Source organism: Tamandua tetradactyla, chromosome 13, assembly GCF_023851605.1.
Source record: "Tamandua tetradactyla isolate mTamTet1 chromosome 13, mTamTet1.pri, whole genome shotgun sequence".
Classification (NCBI taxonomy): Eukaryota; Metazoa; Chordata; class Mammalia; order Pilosa; family Myrmecophagidae; genus Tamandua; species Tamandua tetradactyla.
In genome coordinates, this window is record NC_135339.1 from 73,703,982 (window position 1) to 73,724,455 (window position 20,474).

The window sequence follows — 20,474 nt, forward strand, 5'->3', positions numbered from 1 at the left end:
CGGGCAAATACATCTAGGTAATAATTGGGTTAAACAAAGTAAAAAAGGTTTCATTAGTACAGGATTTCTGAGAGCCAAAAAGATGTAATTATAAATTGTGAGTCTTCAAAATGCAGGATTATTATTTTAGTTATTATTGATTGGGTTAACAGCCGAAGAGTTTACGACATATCTCTATCTCAGAGACAATTTTTAAGCTTAGTGGAAAAACATGACTTTGAAGTTGGCAGCTATGTTTTCAAATACCATCTGTTGTTTTTAGCTGCCTGCCCTTGGGCAAGTTATTTCACCTCTGTGCCTGAGGATCTCATCTGTAATATGGAAACATTTTAGTATGTTGAAGGAAAGTTCTGAGGTTTGAATGAGGTGGGGTTATATGTAAAGTTCTTAGCACTGAGCCTATCTGCATATTGTAAGCACTCTCAGACATCACCTCATCATCATCATCATTTTTATCACCACAGCTATCATCTTAATGAATATTCATGACAGTGCCCCAGGGTGAGAATTATTACAGGTACAAAATTAAGGCTCAGAGGGATTAAGTAATTTGTTCAAGGTCGCACAGCCAGTAAGAGGCAGAATGAGGATTTGAACCCAATTGTGTCTGGTTTAAAAATCTCTAAATGGCTGAGACTGAGACGTTAAGTTAAAAAAAAAAAAAATCCATGTGCTCCCCTTTTTTCCACAACCTCCCTTGCCATTGGGTTGGGACCATGGGGATGAGTTTTGGCAAATGGTAATGTGAAAGTGATGAGTCATTTCTAAACTAGGCACTTAAAATTTGGTGTGCCTCCTCTTTCTCTTTCTTCTCTACCATGGCACACCTGGAAGACACATGTCAATAAGCTGTGTCACCAGACAAATGTATCACCAAATGGAGAAGTACCCTCCTCAGCCTTTATCATGGCAAGCCACTAGAATTTTGTAGTCTGTTGCAGCATCTAGCAATGATCATCACAATATACAATACTCTTTCCATTATGCTTAAGATGCTGTCCCTGTTCTTAAAGAATTTACTAACTAGTGTGGGATATAGGACATGTACACATGATAAAACATCTTTTAATACTGAGATACAACCAGTAAAACATAAATCACTTTTAGGTATAACAAACAGAAGTTAATGCAGAGGCCACCTGCATTCCTGAGCTCATCCCTGCAGTCCTTTGACCTCTGCTTCTATTGTCACATTTTCTACTCACTTTGACCTTCCTGCATGCCTCTTGTAAGAACATTTGTGATTATATTGGGCCAGCCTGGATGATCCAGGATAAGGTCCCATCTCAAATTCCTTAACTTAATCACATGTATGAAGTCACCTTTGCCACACAAGGTAACATATTCACAGATTTCAGGGGTTAGGATGTGAACATCTCTAGGGGTCATTATTTTGCCTACCATGAGAGAGGTAGGCTAGACTGGCTCACAAAAGGCTGCAGAGGATTGAGGCATGTAGAGAAAGGCATGGAGAGCAGTGAGCTCCAGGCAGGGGGACTGGCAAGTGCAAAGGCCAGTGGTGGACAGGATATAGAACAATCGTGACTGGGCAGAGGGCTCATGTTGGGACACCATGAAACATAAATCTAGAAACCAATGTGTAGATCAGATGCTAGAAAGCTTTGATTTTGCAATTTATGCTGCAGTTAATGGAAAAATATGAAAGGTTGTTGAGCAAAGGAATGGTGAAACAAAAGCTCCTAATAATGTAAATAATGATGTAGTCAAGATTTATCGAGACTTACAACTGCCAGGTTAGGTTTTTCACATTCAAGATCTCAATCTATACTGCATACCTGTGTGGTGGGACCTATTAAGATCTCCATTGTACAGATGAGGAAACTGAGGCCTAGAGATATTTAAAATTTGCCTGAGGCCACATGTTTGGTAAAGGATGGAGCTGTGTTTGAACCAATTGATCTGCCTTCAAAGCCTGAGTTTTAAACTCTTAAGCGAGTGCACAATGTGGAACCAGAATGGCGGCAGGCTGGAGGCAGGGAAGCTGGTCTAATATCATCTATGGTGTTTGGGCTAGGAAGGAAAGAGGGTTGATTCATATCTGTGGCTTTGAGAAGGGAAACTAACTGAACCTTCAGCATGAGGTATACCTTTTCCAGTTGTTAGTATTTCCAGATTTCACTGGTTCCATTAGAAACCTCAGATTAGACCAGACCAGGCTCCTCAAATACTTTCATTTTCTGTGATCCTCATAGACAGACATTGGAGAAGTTAATTTTGAATTTTCATGAATAAAAATACTCATGAAATTAAATCAACAATGAGATGACATTCCATACCCATCAGATAGAAGAACATTTTCAACTCTGAGAGCACCAAAGTGGCACAGATGTGTGGTATGGAATTCACACCCTCCTGATAAGTGGGTGATTATTACAGTCTCTTTGAAGAATGAAAAATTGGCAGCACCTCCTAAAGGTCAGATAGATGCTCACACCCCATCAGTGTGCCCTTGCACTTAATAGTACCTTAGAAGAATTTGTCACAATTACATAGGGAGACACTTTCTGATACATTTATTATTTCCCCTGAATGTGACAAAATAGTCAAAACAAGCCACCTGTCTCTATTAGTAGGGAGATAGAAAAATAATCCATGGTTTATTAAAACCTTAGAATAGCAAAGAGCAGTTAAAATGAATTTACTTGGATGATCTATCAACTCATCTAGCAATATGGATAAATCTAAAAAATGCAATATTGAAAGAAGGACAATTGTTGTAAAGAAGTCATAGGTATGACTAAAATGCATGTAAAAATTCTAAATAAAAATTTAGTACATAATTTTTATGGATATATCATGCATAGCAAAATTACAAATTCAGCCAAGGCAGGAATATCCATGAAGTGCAAGGATATGAAAAAGGGAGAGAAAAATGAGGGTGGGGCTTTAGCTATATCTGTAACATTTTATTTCTTGAAAACTAAAAGAAGAGAGTCATCTAAAGGGTATTCATAAAATGTTAACGACTGCTAAATCTGGGTGGGGAAGTTGCTTGTTCTACTACTGATTTTCTAAACTTATGTGTTTTCGTGCTGTAAAATATTCAAATAATTTCATAATTTAAATTAGGAAAGTCTAAAGGGGTCTTAATAATAATTAGACCAGCTCACCAGGTTAATTTGACAATTAAATGAGATGTATATCTAAACTAGTTTGCACAGTGCCTGGCTCTATAGTCTAGACTTGGGGCTCAGAAAAGGCAGGCTCCCTTCCATGCATTTTTCCTCTCTCACTTTGACATTTATGTATAGATTTATGATTCACAAGTCTTTCATAGTCATTATTTCATTTCATCCTCATAACCACCCAGTGAGTAGGATAGATAGCCCGAGGCCCATTTTAGGATATGAGGTCCCAGGTTGAGGGAGGAGCCAGTTTATCTGGTATTCTGCCTGAGTCTTTTCATGCTCTTATTCCAAGATAGAGCAGCAGTATCTTGTCCAGGGCCTAAGGAAGCTCATCTGTCACTGTTCCTGTAGTGCAATAGTAAATCATGCTGGTAAGACTGAATCACAGGAGAGTGAAATCTGGACTGGAGGGAGCTAGGCTCCCCCCAGCAATTTCTGTACTGGCTGGCTTTCAAATCTCCTAAGCTTTCTGCCTGAATACTCCGATTCATAAAATGAAGATATAATACTAGTTTCTCCCTATCACACAGCCTTGTTCCCTGTAAATGCCTGAGAAATCTGTGCAGATCAGATGAAGTTGCATATGTAGATAGGCTTTGGAAATAAGAATGTCATAATAAATGTAAATGCTATTATTAAGACATAAATGGGCTGTTGGACTTAGTGTTGCAGGATTTCCAAATGGATCCTTCCTAAAATTCAAAGGAAAAGGGAGGAAGGGGGAAAAGCTTAGACCTTTTAGAGACCAATCTTAGGAAAAAACCACGGGAGGATTTCGAATTGCAGAGCCAATTCAACTAAATCTAAAGACAAAAAGCTATGTTCTAAGTGTGTGTGTGACCTGTGGATACCATGATGTCATTTTCAGTAAGTAGCTTCATGTATTCACATTGTTTTCCACACTGTAAAATTAATTTCTAATTTACAATATCTGATATGATTCATTTATCTAGAAAATTAGATTTCTGGGGGAACATGGGCTGTGTTTCCAAAAATTAAAATCCAACGCTGTGTTTTTCCTTCAAAGAAACTTTTAGGTCTGCAAATGCAGAACAAACCAATTTAGCAAAACCATTGCTCCCCTATTCAAGAAAATGCATGTTTGACTTAGTTGTCATAGAGCTATAGGAAGTGCAGGACAGCCTGGGATATCAAGAGCAGGAGAACTGATGACAATGGAAGAGAGTGTTAATGAACAGTGAGGAGCAAGCAGATGCATCTCTCCCATGGAGGCGGTACTCCAGACACAGGTAAAACCTACCATCTACCCAGTGACTTGAAAGCTAATATCTAGGATGGGATTTTATTAGCATATCGGTTTGTCCTTGAGCATTTCAAAGCAATACTTTTTCAGAGAGTCAAGGAGAACTAGGAAGGAGTTTTCCAGCCATGTAGTTGAATGAGGCAGATGGCTGTCTTTAGAATCACTAATGCCTAGGAAACTGGAGCCCAGATGCTGGCCAAATCATCTGGTTTCTCATCTGCACAAAGGGTATACTAGCTACTCTCCTGGATAGTAATGAAATTTCGGTAGGTAGAGTATTATAAGTGCTTTGAAATGCTTAGCATGTGCGTCGATGTACAGTGTTTTTTTTCCCTAACAAATATTTTAAGGACAGGATGCCATACCCCATCCACAACAAAATATGCACTATTCTTTCAAGTAAAGTTCTTATTTTTCTGAGTCTACTCAAGGCACTTAAAAAAGGCTTTTGAAAAAAAAAAGGACTTTTGGAAGTGATCCTTTTAGTAAAATTACTAAAGTAAATTACTTCTCACTGATGACAGTAATGGAAAACAAAGCTTAGGAGAAATTCATAATAATAATTTCTATTTTACTGGGCAATGGATTTCATTTGCATTGATATGCACTGACTCTAATTACCGGTTCCTTTCTGTATGTCCTACATCTAAAACAATTGTTCCCAAGCTATACATTGTAAGTACTTGTTCAAACTGATTGGTTATTGCTTGGATCTTTTATAATAATGATTCAGTTCTCTGAGTCTCTTGTTTTTATATCGGGTATAATGCATGTCTTTAGAACAACTTTAATTTAATATTAGAGAAATTAGATATGCTTATAATCAAACTACATTATTCATACAAGGTAAGCAACCATACTTTTAAATGCTTTTATTACATTCTTCAGTTTGTTTTCTTTTAAGGATTGAATCAACTTGATTAGGTATTGTTATTTTTCAATTTAAGCTTTGACTTTCTTTTCAAAATCCTGTCTGATATACCACGTCTCTATTCATATGCATTTCTGTAAATTTACAGTTGGCTATATTCACATAAGCCTCCCACTTTAAAGCCTGGTTGTGTAAGACTCTAGTTTTATATCATTTTTGTCTCCTAGTTCTTTAGCTGCATAACAAACCACCCCCAAATTTAGTGCCTTAAAACAATAGCCATTTATTAGCTAAAGAGTCTGTGAGTTGTCAATTTGGCCTGGACCACCACCTGGGCAGTTCTTTGGATGGTCTTGGCTGGTAGATGGCCTTACTCATGTATCTAGCAGTTAGCTGGCGGGCTGTTAGGATAACTGGGCCAAATGTCAGTCAGCATCCATGAGGCTAGCGTAGGCTTGTTCACACTGTGATGGCCTCCTAGCTCCTGAAAGCAAAAAGGAAAGCAGGCCCAAATGTGCAACTACTTTTCAAGTTCCTGCTAATATCAAATTTGCTCTGGTCCCTTTGGCCAAAGCAAGCCTTGTGACCAAGTCACATGTGGACGGAGACTACCTGAGGGCCTAGATACGGGGAGGTATGAATAAATTGATGACTTTTACTTGCCACAATCTACCACAAGCAAGAAGGTCTGTTATTATTCTAACATTCCTACTTTGCTCTCCCCTTTCTTGCACCTATTTTTTCTCAAGCATATTTTAGTTGTCCGTCCTTATACACACCCTTCTATTCTCCACCTAATCTAATGGGGGAAGGTCTTTGTTACTGATTCCAGCCTGAACCTAGAGGTCCATACACCTTGAAATTGGGCCAAATGTGAGAGATCTTCCTAAATTAGCCTAAACTAAGCATTGAGTCATAGAGACGAGACTAGCTTTGACATTTCAAACTCAAACGAGGAGTAGCACTGATGAACTGCAGATCATCTTCATCGATGAAAGGACTCTTATAAATAAGTGAATGTTTTTTATTCTTCAAAAATATTATAAGTCATAAATCCATTTTGTATTTTATAATGAATTGAACATTTGTTTCTCTGGATGTGGTTTGTTTATTTTTATGGGGTTGATGAGGCAAGTGATACATGTAACTTTAAATAGGTATTGCCAGATTGCTTTTTGCAAAAGATTTAACAATTCACATTTCTACCATGAATATATGACACTTTAAATTCATAAAACTTATGAATATACACTTAAATTCTCCAACTGGAATGGCAATGAGGTTTTCACAATTTTTGTTTTTACTTTAATTTGTATTTCCCTGACTACTAGTGAGTTTGAGAAGTTTTAAATATATATGCTGACCATTTGTATTTGATTTTCTTTGAACTGCTTATTCATATTTTGGACAATTTTTCTGTTCAATTTGTTTCTTTTTCTTGTCAATTTGCAAGCCCTCTTAGTATATAATAAAAGTTGATAATTTTTTTTCTGGCTGCACCAAAATCCCCCCCCCCCCCCATATATAGCTTGCTTGTTTCTCTCTCTCTTGTTCTTTTTTTTTTTTTGCTATGCAGAGGCTTTTAAAAAATTAGTTTCGCCTAAGCAAATATGTTTATTTGCTCTTAAATGGTTTCTGGAATCCCTGTCTTCATTAGTCAAGTTTCTCCTGGCTTTAGATTATATATGTAATCTCCTTGTTTTTATGCTAAGGTTTTTATATTTTTGTTATTCACAATGATAGCTTTCATCTACCTGGAATTTATTTTTGTAATAAGTAATATTTTGCAATATGGAGGTGCAATGCTATTCTCTTCATCATGGATAATCAGTTATTCTATCACCATTTGTTTAATAATGTATCCTTTCCCCACTGAATTGAAATAGCATCTTTATCATCTATTAAATTTTAATACATACTGGGATTTCTTTCTGCATTCTCTATTCTATTTTATCTATTTCTCTGAGATTTCCATTTAAATTTGATTATACTACAGTATCTGGTAGGGCAATCCTCCCACTTATGTTTTTGCAAATTAATTGAACAATCTTTTTTCATATAAATGTCTATATAATTTTTTAAAAATCGTCTCTGTCAAGTTTCTAAGTCTATGGAAATTGATACTTTTGAGCTGTTAAATCTTCAAGAATATGTAATGTCTTTTCATTTGTTCATATTTTGTTTTGTGGCCTTAATCACAGATGATAGTTTTTTCACATAGATCCTATGTCCTGAGTCCTTCTTATTGAATCTATGCCTTTACAGATTGAGTATATATATATATATTTATAAAACTTGTAGCGTCATTTAATAGTGTGGGTGGATATTTTTCTATCTTTATTCTTGGTGCTTATTTCTAGAATAGACAAAAGTGAAATAACATAGTCTAGAGGTAATATAGCATAATGGTTAAGACCATGGACGCCGGAGTAAGATTGCAATTCCCAGTTCTACTCTTACTACTTATATGTCCTTAGACATGCTTTTTAACATCTCTGTGCCTCACTTTCCTCATCTGTAAAATGGGAATGACAGTACCCACCAAGAGCACAGATTCATACTTCCCCCTCCATAGTGAACAGTTATTCTTGGGATGCGGCTGTTCAGTTCCCAGATTCTGTTGCATCTTCATGGGTACAAGTTGTTGAGTTAGGCCAAGAGGATGTGGCAGAAGTGTGGTTCACCAGCTCTAGTACTGGCTCACAAACACCTCTCAGACCTTCTCTTGTTCTTTATACATCAACTGGATATTAATGCTCAAGGCAACCTTAGGAGTCTTGAAATGAAGATGGCAGAGCCTCTCTCAGCCTGAGTTCCTTGAATGACTTCATGGAGTAAACCTCCCCCCACTTCACCCACCCACACCTACTGTACTTTTCAAGAGGGGAACATTAATGTCTGCTGGGTTTCCAAGGTTAATCTGTACAACAGCTAGCATTGCTCTGTGAAATACATCATGGAGGTTGTGATGCTATATGTTTATTGCCATATATACATAAGCACACACAAATGTTTTTATATATAATTATCTTATATCAAGTTGCCTACTAAACGCTCTTATTAATTCTAGTTTTTTTTTTTCCCCTAAGGTCTCTGGAATTTTTTAGGTATAAAATCATACTTTCAGCAAAAGATCTCTTTCAGTGATTATACCTTTCAATGTTCATCCCAATTATCTTATTTTCTTATCTCACTGTCTTTTCTAAAATTGTGAAAACAATGTTTATTAATAATCTTGATACCAGGCTTCAAGATTTATTTCTTGTCATTATTTCTTGTCATTATTATAAATGGTCTTATTGTTTTATGCCTTATTTTATCAAATGCCTTGTCTGCATGTATTGAAGGTGCTATTTGCTAATATCTTATTTAGCATTGGTGTATTTTAATTCATAATTGAGATTAGCTTGTGGTTTTCTCCTTTGTACTGTATCTGTGAGGTTTGGTATGAATATAATGTTGGTTTCATAAGATGAATTGGGAAAATTTCCACATTTTTTTAATATAAAAGAATAGCTTAAATAACTTTAGAATAACACCCTCTTTAATCTGAGAGAGCACTCAATTTTGAAGCCATTTGGTCCTTTTACAATCTACCTTTACAATGGTAAATCTTGACTCACCTTTCCTTTCTCTGTGACAACTGATCCATATAAGTTTCCTACTTAGTTGGTCATTTTGGTATGTTAGTTTAGCTCCTGAAATTTTTAGTTAAAAAATTATGAATTCAGAAAGTTTTCCTGTACTGAGGCTCCTTAAACAGTTTAATTTGTTCTAGTTGTTGTTGCCCAGTGGCATTTTGTAGCTGAGCACCTGTCATGTTTACTCTTTCACTGTCTCCTGAGTCCCCAAGGATTACTTATTACATTTACTGTTTGCTTACTTGATCTCAGGTTGTGGTAGCAGTTCTTCAAGGGATGGAAAGCAAATCATTTTGTGCCCTGTGGCCTATTGGGTCCTCCATCTCCTTGTATTCCTCTGGGCTCAGGAATAGGGAAACCTTATCTAATTGCTCGACTTTGCCTTAACTTCCTGAGAGCTTAAGAACACCAGAGACACGCATGTGCTACCCCCAGGTTCATGGTTTCTTGGGTCCGGGTTTTCCCAGATTCCATGGCATGTCCGTTCTCTAGGGATCTCTGAAGGTAATATGTGGGCTCTTACCTGGCCTTATTTGCTGACACATCCCCTAGAGCCCAGAACTTCACAGCAGCTTTGATCAGTGAGTCACACATAGAGATGGAAGTGGAGAGAGAGTTAGTTACACTTTTTCCTTTCCAATATAAGAAACTAATAAATGAGATGAAATGAAGATGATTCCTTCATATCCTTTGGTCAAAATCTTCAGACGAAAATGGGCAATTTCCACTTTGTGCTGCTTTCAATTTAGTAACTCTTCTTATTTGGCATTCCCTATTGAAAATGTGGGCTGGAATGGGAAGAACTTTCGTTGACTAGTGATTGCTTTAGACACATTACATGCAGACTACTTATTTTACTCTCATAGAAATCTCTCAAGGTAGCCATTAGCATACCCGTTTTACTGAAATTAAGGTTCAGTGAGGCTAAGCAAATCGCTGTAAGGCTATATAGCTCAAGCAGTAGATCTGCGGGCAGCACCCAGATTGCTAGTATGCAGAGTTCTGTGTTCTTTTCATTTCATGTTTTTCTTTATCTGAACCTTGTATTGTTTCTCTCTATTTCTGACCGAAACTAGGCACAATCAAGGTTCTTATTCCTACTGACTGCCTTTAAGATGCATTTCAAAACAGAGTAAAATGCTGAAGTGTAAGGTTGAAATTGAATGTTCATCTTAAACAAAAGCTGGCTGAAGAAGTCTGAAGTTCACCTTACCAATATGCACTTTTGCAAAGCTTAATTTTCCCATCATTTGGAACAATTTTTTTCCCAGTTAGCTCCTTTGTCCTATCACTTTAATAACTTATGTCCCATGACAAGCCACTCAAGATTCTTTAGTAGCAGTGATCTGAGTTCCCTCATTATCCCCTATCAGAACATCAAGTAAATTTTAAGAGGAGGCCCCACATTTGTTGGTTCCATATATTGAGTTTCACAGATGATCTTAAAATAATAAAGTGTTCCATAAATTTAAAAAAAAGAGGTTTGTAAAACACTAAATACCAAATTAAAAGGCTGAATTTATATTTTGATTTCTTGATACTGAATGTGGTGGTGATCTAGACAATACCTTGGTACCAAGCGGAAAGTGATAACAAGCCACACCCTCTTTGCTGGCTTCTGGATACTTCTTTAGACTGCTTAGAGCCCTGTGGCCCACAGCGGGAAAACTAGAGACCCAAGAAGCAAGGGAATGCAAAAGGACAGATCCTGTTTAACAGATAGGGAAATTTGGAACAGAAAATAACAGAACGGGAAGAATTATTAGTTCAAACCCATTTGGTTTCAGACTATTATACTTAATCAGAGTCCTCCATGAAGTTAGCCTGATTCTGAGTGAACCTACTTTACCTTGAGTGTCTACCATGATCAAGACATGGGTCTGACCTTGTAGGGCTCAAATCAGTCAGTCTTAACTTAGCCTTTAGGAACAAAGACTATGAGGAGGGTGTGGGAGGGGGTAGTTATGAGAATGTGGAGGGGAAAGAGTAGACAGTGGAGTGCTTCATGGAGAGGAATACCTTCTCCAAAAGGAAACATAAGTGAAAATATGTGGGAAAACGTATATGGGCCAGTATGGCTTGACTGTAAGATGTCTAGACAGTATTATGGACTGAATCATGCTTCCTAGAAAGACATGCTCAAATACTAATTCCTGGTCCTGTGGATATGAAATTCATTGTAAGTAAGATCTTTGTAAGAAGTTACTAGCTAAGGTACAACCAGACTGAATCAGGAAAGGCCTTAATTTAGCATAACTGGAGTTCTTATGAGCAGAGGAAGTTTGAACACAGTAGAACACAGGTGGGGAGAGAGATGGCTATGTGATGGAGGCAGAGACTGAGTTATGGATTGCTGGTAAGCCTCCACCAGGACACTAGAGACTTCAGAAAAAGCATGGGCCTTCCAGTACTTTGATCTTGAACTTCTAGCCTCCAAAACTATGAGACAATAAATCCTTGTTTAAGCCAACTAGGCTGTGGTGCTTTGCTGCAGCAGCTGTGGCAAACTATATTTAGCATGAAGATGGTTAGCATGAAGAAATCAGGGATAAGTTGAGAAAGGTAGGTTGGAATCAGACGATGAAAGGCCTTGCCCCTGTTAGTTACTGTTTTGCTCCCATTTTGGAGTGGGGCTCTACATCAGGTCTGTCCTCTCCTGACTTTCAGAATCCCTCTGACTCTTCCAACTTAAGATAAAGGCCTAGCCCTAAACTCTAACTGGATCTTAGAATTCAATGCCAGAAATTAAATCTAGGAAATTCCCTACAAGGAGTGGCCTTAAACAGTCCTTTCTGGAGGATAAACTGGACTTTTTATTCTTACCCTTTTCTAGCCAAAATGTATTAGGAAGAAATAAAGTGCTTAAAATTTTGTAATATATAGGGGGAAAACATTATGTTTTGTATGCAGGGAGGAAAATAGGAACAGAATGCTCACACGTGGGAAGATTCCTTTACTGTGCTTGTCTTTTTGGTTATATCCTCCTGAGGCCAGGGTATTCAGAACTTTTGTCTGTTCTATACATTCCTGTGGGCAGTGGGTCTGCACCAATATCCACAATTACTCCCCATAGATAGCTATAGTTGGAAAAGTATTATTTTTATATGTCAACTTCTGGACATACTAAAGTTACATTTTCATTTTCCAGCAAGATGACTTATTTTGAAAGACTGGGAACCTATGCTTTGGAAACACGTTTTCTCTCAACAGTACAGAGAGTATGTATAATAACATCCCACAGAAACTGACTATTTCAGCTGCAAAATATGAATTCCATGGGGAGTGGTGATTTTGAGAATAAGATGGAGTTTTCAAAGATAAAAAGTCCATTTTTCAATCCAACTTTTTTCACTCTGCAACATAGGTCCCCATTATCTCAACCATGTTGCTAGCAGCTTACTTTTACTTGTGGCAGGCACGAGTGTACATTTTGAATGAGGGCTCAGGGTCTTCTTAAATAAAAAACTATAACTACCAGATAAAATAAGTTAGTCAAGCAGCTTCTCACTTCAATTTCATTAACCAAACAATTAAATCATTTATATTTCAAAAGATGTTTTTGGGTGCCTAAAATTTTCCTATGGGAATTGACAATAATAATGAGATAAAGCTTTTTGGAAGCTTATATTCTAAGAGAGATCAAAGATATGTAGACCAACAGCTATGATACAGTATATGATAAGGGCCTTGAGTGATTTACTTAATGAAATGGTATAGACCCGAAGTTAAAAACACTAATGGCTAAGGGATCCAGAAGGAAATGAAGGAAAGAAAGATTTGCTGTGAAAGAAGCAATAGGGAATGGTGGAGATTATGGCATGCTCTAGGGTATGTCCTATCTAAAGAGAACAACCTTTGTCCATTTGAGCTGCATGTTTCCAGGCAGGAATATGGACCATCTTCTACCAATTCGGTTTTTTTTTTCAGAAGAACACAACCACCAGAATTTTATGTAAACTATCTAAAGAAAATTTGACCTTTGTGCAAGTCATATGCAGTGTATCTGTAGGCCACAGTTAGCCCATAGATCACCAGTTTTCAAACTTTTTCTTTACAGACACTTAGGGAAGGAAATGATTATATTTTAACAGATAAGAATGTAAGCTTTAGAATCAAGCAACATAACCTAAAGCAAGTTACTTAACTTCTCAGAGCACCATCTGTAAAATAATAGGCACTTCATAAGGTTGTTGGAGGGATTAAATGATAGAATATTGTAATTATTAGGGTTCCTGGAAAATTGCAAATACGTATTCAATAGTAGTGATTTCTCTCTCTCTCTCACACACACACACACAACACACACAATGGAAACAATGTTTTAGAAATCTTGGAGACAAGAAAATCTATGGCTTCTGTATTTACCCTCCATTTGCATGATGATGACATATTCATACTAGATATGAATTAAACTGATCACTTGAGTCAGTTAAACAATCACTCTATTACTCCATTCAAACTGACTGTATCCCCCAGGTATATGTAACTCTGCGCCTTATATTTCCTATAAATTGGTAGTTAGACCTAGAGGCCCAATCAGATTCAGGTTTGATTTTATAGCTGTTTTTGTTGTTATAGAACTATTATACAAGTGAGCTTCTATCAGCAGATCCATATTACATGGTTATCTTTTGGTGATGGTAAGCAGCCATTGATGATCAATGCCTGGATCCACCAAACCTTAGGAGTTACAAAATGGTGACAACTCTATCATTCTTTCTTCATTTAGCTGAAATACTTCAAGGAAGAGAAACTTTTCTCATTAGCGCTTTTGTCATACTGAGATATAAATCTTACTGGAAAGAAAAGATAGAGCTTGATTCTTTAATCACCGGTTTTCAAAATAATGAATGGTTTCTATCATCTCCAAAAGGTGGAAGATTAGTTTATGAATGTTATCATTATCATCATCATCAATATTATCATTGTGAATTTATGAGTTCAAACATATTTAATGCCTTTGGGGCCATTGCAGTTATTATACTTGTTGATGGCAAATGTTCTCTTCTTTGGACACTAGAAGTTTATTCAAATTAGCTTCTGAGTCCTTTTGTCATGACCCAAGTTGACCTAAGGCCTTCCTTGCTTTCTGAACCATCACCTAGCATAGTTTCTGCCCCTAATCTAGGCTGATGCCTTCTCAAAGACTCCTGGATCCTTTTAATGGGAAATGATGTTCACTAGGCCAAAATCTCAGTACTTGGGGTTTTCGTTCCTACTGAATTGATCATAAGTTTAGTCATTTCATTAGGCAGAACTGAAATAAATATTATAATTTTACAGTGATGCTCTACAATGAGTTCATACTGATTCTTTCATCTAAATTCAGCACCACAAGGTTTACTTAACCTGATGTTTTTACTTAACATCAATTTCACACCTCTGCTTTCTTCTTTTTTTCCTTTTCTCTTTTTGCTTTATTAGAGAAGTTGTGGGTTTACAGAACAATCATGTATAAAATACAGGATTCCCATATACCACCCTATTAATAAGATCTTGCATTGGTGTGGAACATTTGTTACAACTGAAGATAGCACATTTTTAATAATTGTACTATGAACTATAGTCAATGGTTTAACTTAGGATTCACTATTTGTTTAGTGTAGTTCCATGGATTTTTAAAAAATTTTTACTGTTATAATATATACAATCTAACCTTTCTCCTCTTAATCACATTCAGATATATATTTCAGGGTTGTTAATTACATTCACAATATTGTCCTACCATCACCACTATCCGTTACCAATTACCAAAACATTTCCATCATTTCACATAGAACCATGCACATTTTAAGCCTTAACTTCCCGTTTCCTATCCCTACCCCATCCCCTGATAACGTATATTCTAGATTCTGACTCCAAGAGTTTGCTTATTCAAATTATTATTTGAGATTATACAATATTTGTCCTTAGTGTCTGGTTTATTTCATTTAACATGATGTTTTCAAGTTTTTTCCAGGTTGTTGTGTGTATTAGGACTTCATTCCTTTTTTACAGCTGAATAATATTCCACTGTAGGTATATACCACATTTTATTTAGTCACTCATCGGTTGAAGGGCACTTGGGTTGCTTCCATCTTTAGGCACTTGTGAATGGTGCTGCAATGAGTATCAGTGTGAAGATACCTGTTCAAGTCCCTGTTTTCAATTCTTTGGGTATATACCTAGAGATGGATTGTGAGATCATATGGTAGTTCTACAGTTAGCTTTCTGAGGAACCACCATACTTTCTTTCACAGAGGCTGCACCATTTTACATTCCCACTAGCAGTGAATGAGTGTTCCTTTATCTCTGCATCCATGCCAACACTTATTTTCTATTTTTCTTTCATAGCAGCCATTTTAGTGGGTGTGAAATAGTATCTCATTGTGGTTTTGATTTGCATTTCCCTGATGGCTATTGATGTTTAGCATCTTTTCATGTGCTTTCTGGCCATCTGTCTATCTTCTTTGGAAGGAAGTCTATTCAAGTCTTTTGCCTATTTAAAAAATGTGATTTTTTTTGTTAAGTTAAACTATTTATTTATATATTCTGACTAGTAAACCTTTATTGGATATGGTTTCCAAATATTTTCTCCCCTTGTGTAGGTTGTCATTATACTTTCATGATAAGTTTTCTGAGGCATAAAATATTTTAATTTTCATTGTGGCCCCATTTATCTCTTTTTTTTTCTTTTGTTGTTTGTGCTTTGGGTGTAAAGTCTAAGGAACCATTGCCTAAACAAGGTCCTGAAGATACTTTCCTATGCTTTTTTCTAGAAGTTTGATAATTCTAGCTCTGATAATTAGATTTTTGATCCATTTGGGGTTGATTTTCTAATATGGTGTGAGGTAGGGGTCCTCCACGTTTTTTTTAAAGGGAGATCCAATCTTTCCAGCACCATTTGTTGAAGAGATCACTCTTTAGCAATTGAGTCACCTTTGCTCCCTTGTCAAATATCAGTTGGTCATAAACATGAGGGTTGATTTCTGAGCTCTCAATTTGATTCTATTGGCCTATATGTCTGTACTTGTGCAAGTACCATGCTATTTTGACTACTGTGGCTTTGTAAAAAGTTTTAAGATCAGGAAATGTGAGTACATCAACTTCATTCTTCTTTTTCAAGGTAGATTTAGCTAGTCAGGGCCCCTTTCTCTTTCATATAAATGTGATGATTGGCTATTCCATTTCTATAAAGAAAGCTGTTGGAATCTTGACAGATTTCATTCAGTCTATAAATTGAATTGGGTAGGATTGGCATCTTAACAATATTTTAGTCTTCCAATCCATGAACACATAATGATCTTCCATGTATTTAGGTCTTCTTTGTTTTCTTCTAGCAATGTTTTGTGGTTTCCTGTGTACAAGTCCTTTACATACTTGGTTAGATTTATTCCTAGATATTTGATTCCTTTAGCTATTGTGAATGGAAAAATTCCCTTGACTTTTTCTGATTGCTCATTGCTTGTGTATAGAAACACTACTGATTTTGGGGTGTTGATCTTGTACCCTACTTCTTTGCTGAATTCATTTATTAGCTCTAGGAGCTTTATTTTGAAATTTATGTGTTTTCTTTAGACTATACAAAGACAACAACATGAACACTCTTTGACTTATCCCTTAAGTACAATCTATCTCATTACCCACATTATCACTTATAATATGATTACTAAAGATAGTATAAGATTTTTATCTTTTGTCCATTCTTTTTGTTCATATAGTATACCCCGCAGGGATATCAAAATACCATGTTGTATAAGTCACTTTGAATAGTTTCTCTCTGGGCGATTATGCCACCAATTGTAAATACATTCAGGTTCTTTCATTTTATTTTTGATTTTTAACAACTGCTTTTTAAAATTGAAATTTTATTTTATAATTAAGTAAAGTATTTGTGTAATCTACAAAGCAAGGTGTTTTTAAGGTCTAGATTCTATTCTACTTCTTATGCTCTATTCTTTCCTTTTCATTATAGGACATTTTTGTTTGTTTGTTTTGCTGGTTCACCTTCCATTCATTTAAGATGAGAGAGAATGTAAAAGAAATAGATAGATACAGATAGATAGATAGAGAGATAGATAGATAGATAGATAGATAGATACATACATACATACATACATACATACATACATACATAGAAAGATACATAGATACATAGATATATAAATAAAGAACTTTTTATTTTTTTATCCCTTCCTTTCTTAGATATTCCATACCATATTCTACACACCTTTTCTCTACTTTGCTTTTTGCACTAACAATATATAAGGAAGATCATTTCAGAGCCTTAGTTATTATCTCTGTTTCTGAATCTTTGAATGATTGAGAGATTATGCTGATAACGTCACTTAATAACTTCAGTAACCTCATTTTCATTTTTATTTTTTTCTTTTCTTCACTACAGTCCATTGGGTCTTTCCTATACAATTAATTTGTACTTTCTTCTCCATCCTCTCCCTCTACAACTGGAATTGATTTGAAATAATGTCTTTTTCCTGGTTAAGATCTATAAGGTAATCTGTAATCTTATTCTATTTATCACATATAATCCATATTATTCCTCCATTTCCATAGCTGAACTGTATTAACATAGTCAGTACACACTATTTGAATCTCTTATATCACTCCTTTAGTTTTAACACTATACTATATATTTAATGATTACCTATATATTTAACTATACATTTAATGATTACCACCCGTCCTTATATTAAAACCTCTCCAGTGTTTTTGATATTCTAAGCATGTTCTCAAATAGATTGCTCTGATATGCTCATAGGAACAATATACCCTGAGTAATTGCATGACTATAATAGTTTACCTGTGACCTTTATACTTGTAGATTAGCTTGGCAAGATATATGTGTGTTCTTTTATATCTTAAATATGCTATTCTATTTTCTTCTGGAATAACGCACTGCAGTAAAACTCCTGATAAAAAGCTGATTTTCTTTTTTTATATAGGTGACTTTTTCCCTGGAGAACCAAAAGATTTTTTTTTCTTTATAGTCTTGTGTTTCTTCTTCTCCTCTTTTTCTTTTTATTCCTGTCTCCCTCCCCTTTTCCTATCCCTCCCCCCTCTGCTCTTTCACCTTTATTTCAGGTAAGTTTCAGTGTTGTCTGTTTTAGGTAATTTGTCCCAAGGAAACTCTTTCAATATGTAGGTTCGAGACATTCTTTTTTAATTTAGGGAAGTTTTCTTAAATTTTATTAGTATTTTCTCTGTTCCATTGCTTTGAATTTCATTTTTAGTGAATCCTATAATATGTGCATTCAGTTTTTTATTGCCTGTCTTCATTTTCTATCATTTTCACTCAGATTCCTTTAGTCTCCTTTTCTATTTCTTATTTTTGAAAATTTCTGTTTTCCATATTTTGATTTTCTTAAAGAATTATTCATTGTATCTATTTATTCATGTTCCTTCTAGTTTGTCTTTATTGTTGAAATATTTTTCTCTTGTAGTGCTGTGTTCCAGTAGTCATGTTTCCTGATGATGATTGAACAATGATATAGCTTTCACAATGAGACTCTGTGAATGTGAAAACCTTATGTCTGATGCTCCTTTTAGCTACTATATCAACAGAAGAGTAGAACATATGGAATAAAAATAAATAACAGGGGGAACAGATGTTAAAATAAATTCAGTTTGAAACAGTGGTAGGTGAAGGCGAGGGGTAAGGGGTATGGTATGTGTAGTTTTTTTTTTTCTCTCTATTATCGTTTTATTTCTTTTTCTGTTGTCTTTTTATTCCTTTTTCTAAATCGATGCAAATGTACTAAGAAATGATGAATATGCAACTATGTGATGATATTAAGAATTACTGATTGTATATGTAGAATGGAATGATTTCTAAATGTTTTGTTAATTTTTTTAATTAATAAAAAAACAAAAACAAACAAAAAAAACAAAAAAAATATTTTTCTCTTATATTATTTTCTGAGTTCTGCAATCTCTATTCAATTTTATCTGTGGTCACCTCATTTCTGAGTTTTGATGATTCTGGTTTATGTTTACTTTCATAGCATCTATACCTTTCTTAATTTTTTCAATTTAAATTTTGAACATTAGATAAGGTTTTCATGATATTCATGCATTCTGATTATTTGTAAGAATTTTATTGGGTTAATAATTTTACGTTTCTTACAGCTTTATTGAAGAATAATTGACATGTAATACATGTTAGAAGTATTCAATTCGATGAGTTTTGACATATAATCATAAAACGTTCGCTCTAATTAAGATAATGAATGTATCCATTATTAGTAAAGGGTTTTTCATCACACTTTGCTATCTCTCTTTTTCTCTCCCATACTTAATCTAAAGACAAACATTAATTTGTATTCTGACACTATAGATTAATTTGCATAGAATAGAATCATACATTATGTTCTCCTTGTCTGGATTCTTACACTTAGCATGAATATTTTGAGATTGATCTATGTTGTTGCATGTATCCATGCATCAATAGCTCCTTCCTTTTCATTGCTGAATAGGACTCCAATGTATGCATATACCACAATTTGTTTACCCATTTACCTATTGATGACTTTTTTCTTTCTTTCTTTCAACTTTTAGTTTTTTTTTAACCATTAGGGCTGCTATAAGGATTTACATAGACATACACTTTCATTTCTCCTGGGTGAACACTGAGTGGAAAGGCTGGGTCATATGTTAGGTGTATGTTTAATGTTTGAAGAAATTACCAACTATTTTCTGAAGTGGTTGTCCACTTTTCAGCTTCCACCAGTTTCAGTTCCTCTGCACTCTTGCCTACACATAGTGTGATTAGTCTACCTAATTTTAGCCATTACAGTAAGTATATAGTAGTATTTCATTTGTGGTTTTAGTTTGTATTTCACTAGTGACTGATGTTGAGCAAATTTTCATGTACTTGTTTGCCATCAGTATATCTTATTTGGTGAAGTGTCTTTTCAAGTTTTGCTTATTTTAAAAAACTATATAATTTGTATTATTATTGAGTTGTAAGTATTTATATATATATTCTAGAAATGTGCTCTTTATTGAATAACATGTGACTTTCAAATCTTTTCTTCCAGAGTGTGGCCTATTTTTATTCTCTTAAAAGTGCCTTTTACAAAGTAAAAGCTTTTTAATTTTGATAAAGTACAAGTTGTCAATTAGTTATTGTTTTAGAGTTTGTGCTTTTTGTGTCCTATGTTAGAAATCTTTGTCAAGCTGGAGGTCACTAATATTTTCTAGAGATTTTATAGCTTTAGTAATTACATCTAGGTCTATGATCCATTTCAAATTAATTTTATATGGTGTGAGGTAGAGACTAAATTTCACATTTGTGCATATTGGCCATCAAATTTTTGCAGCACAATTGTACAAAATATTATCCTGTCTCTATTGAATTGCTCTGTTTTCTTTGTGGAAAAACAATTGACCATATATGTGGTTTTTGGACTTTATATTCTGTAACACCTGTATTTCTACTCATTAGCGTGCACTGTCTTGGTAGCTATAGCCTTATAATAAGCATGTGTAAGAGCTCAAATTTTGTACTTCATTTTCAAAACTGTTTTACCTGTCATGGGTCCTTTGAATTT

General features: G+C 35.2%; 1 long non-coding RNA gene across 10 annotated transcripts in view; it reads right to left on the bottom strand.

Annotated features, from left to right (window-relative positions):
- The window catches only part of LOC143654287 (uncharacterized), a 397,473-nt gene that overhangs the window by 212,853 nt on the left and 164,146 nt on the right, over nucleotides 1-20,474 (bottom strand). The gene's annotated exons all lie outside the window — the stretch shown is intronic.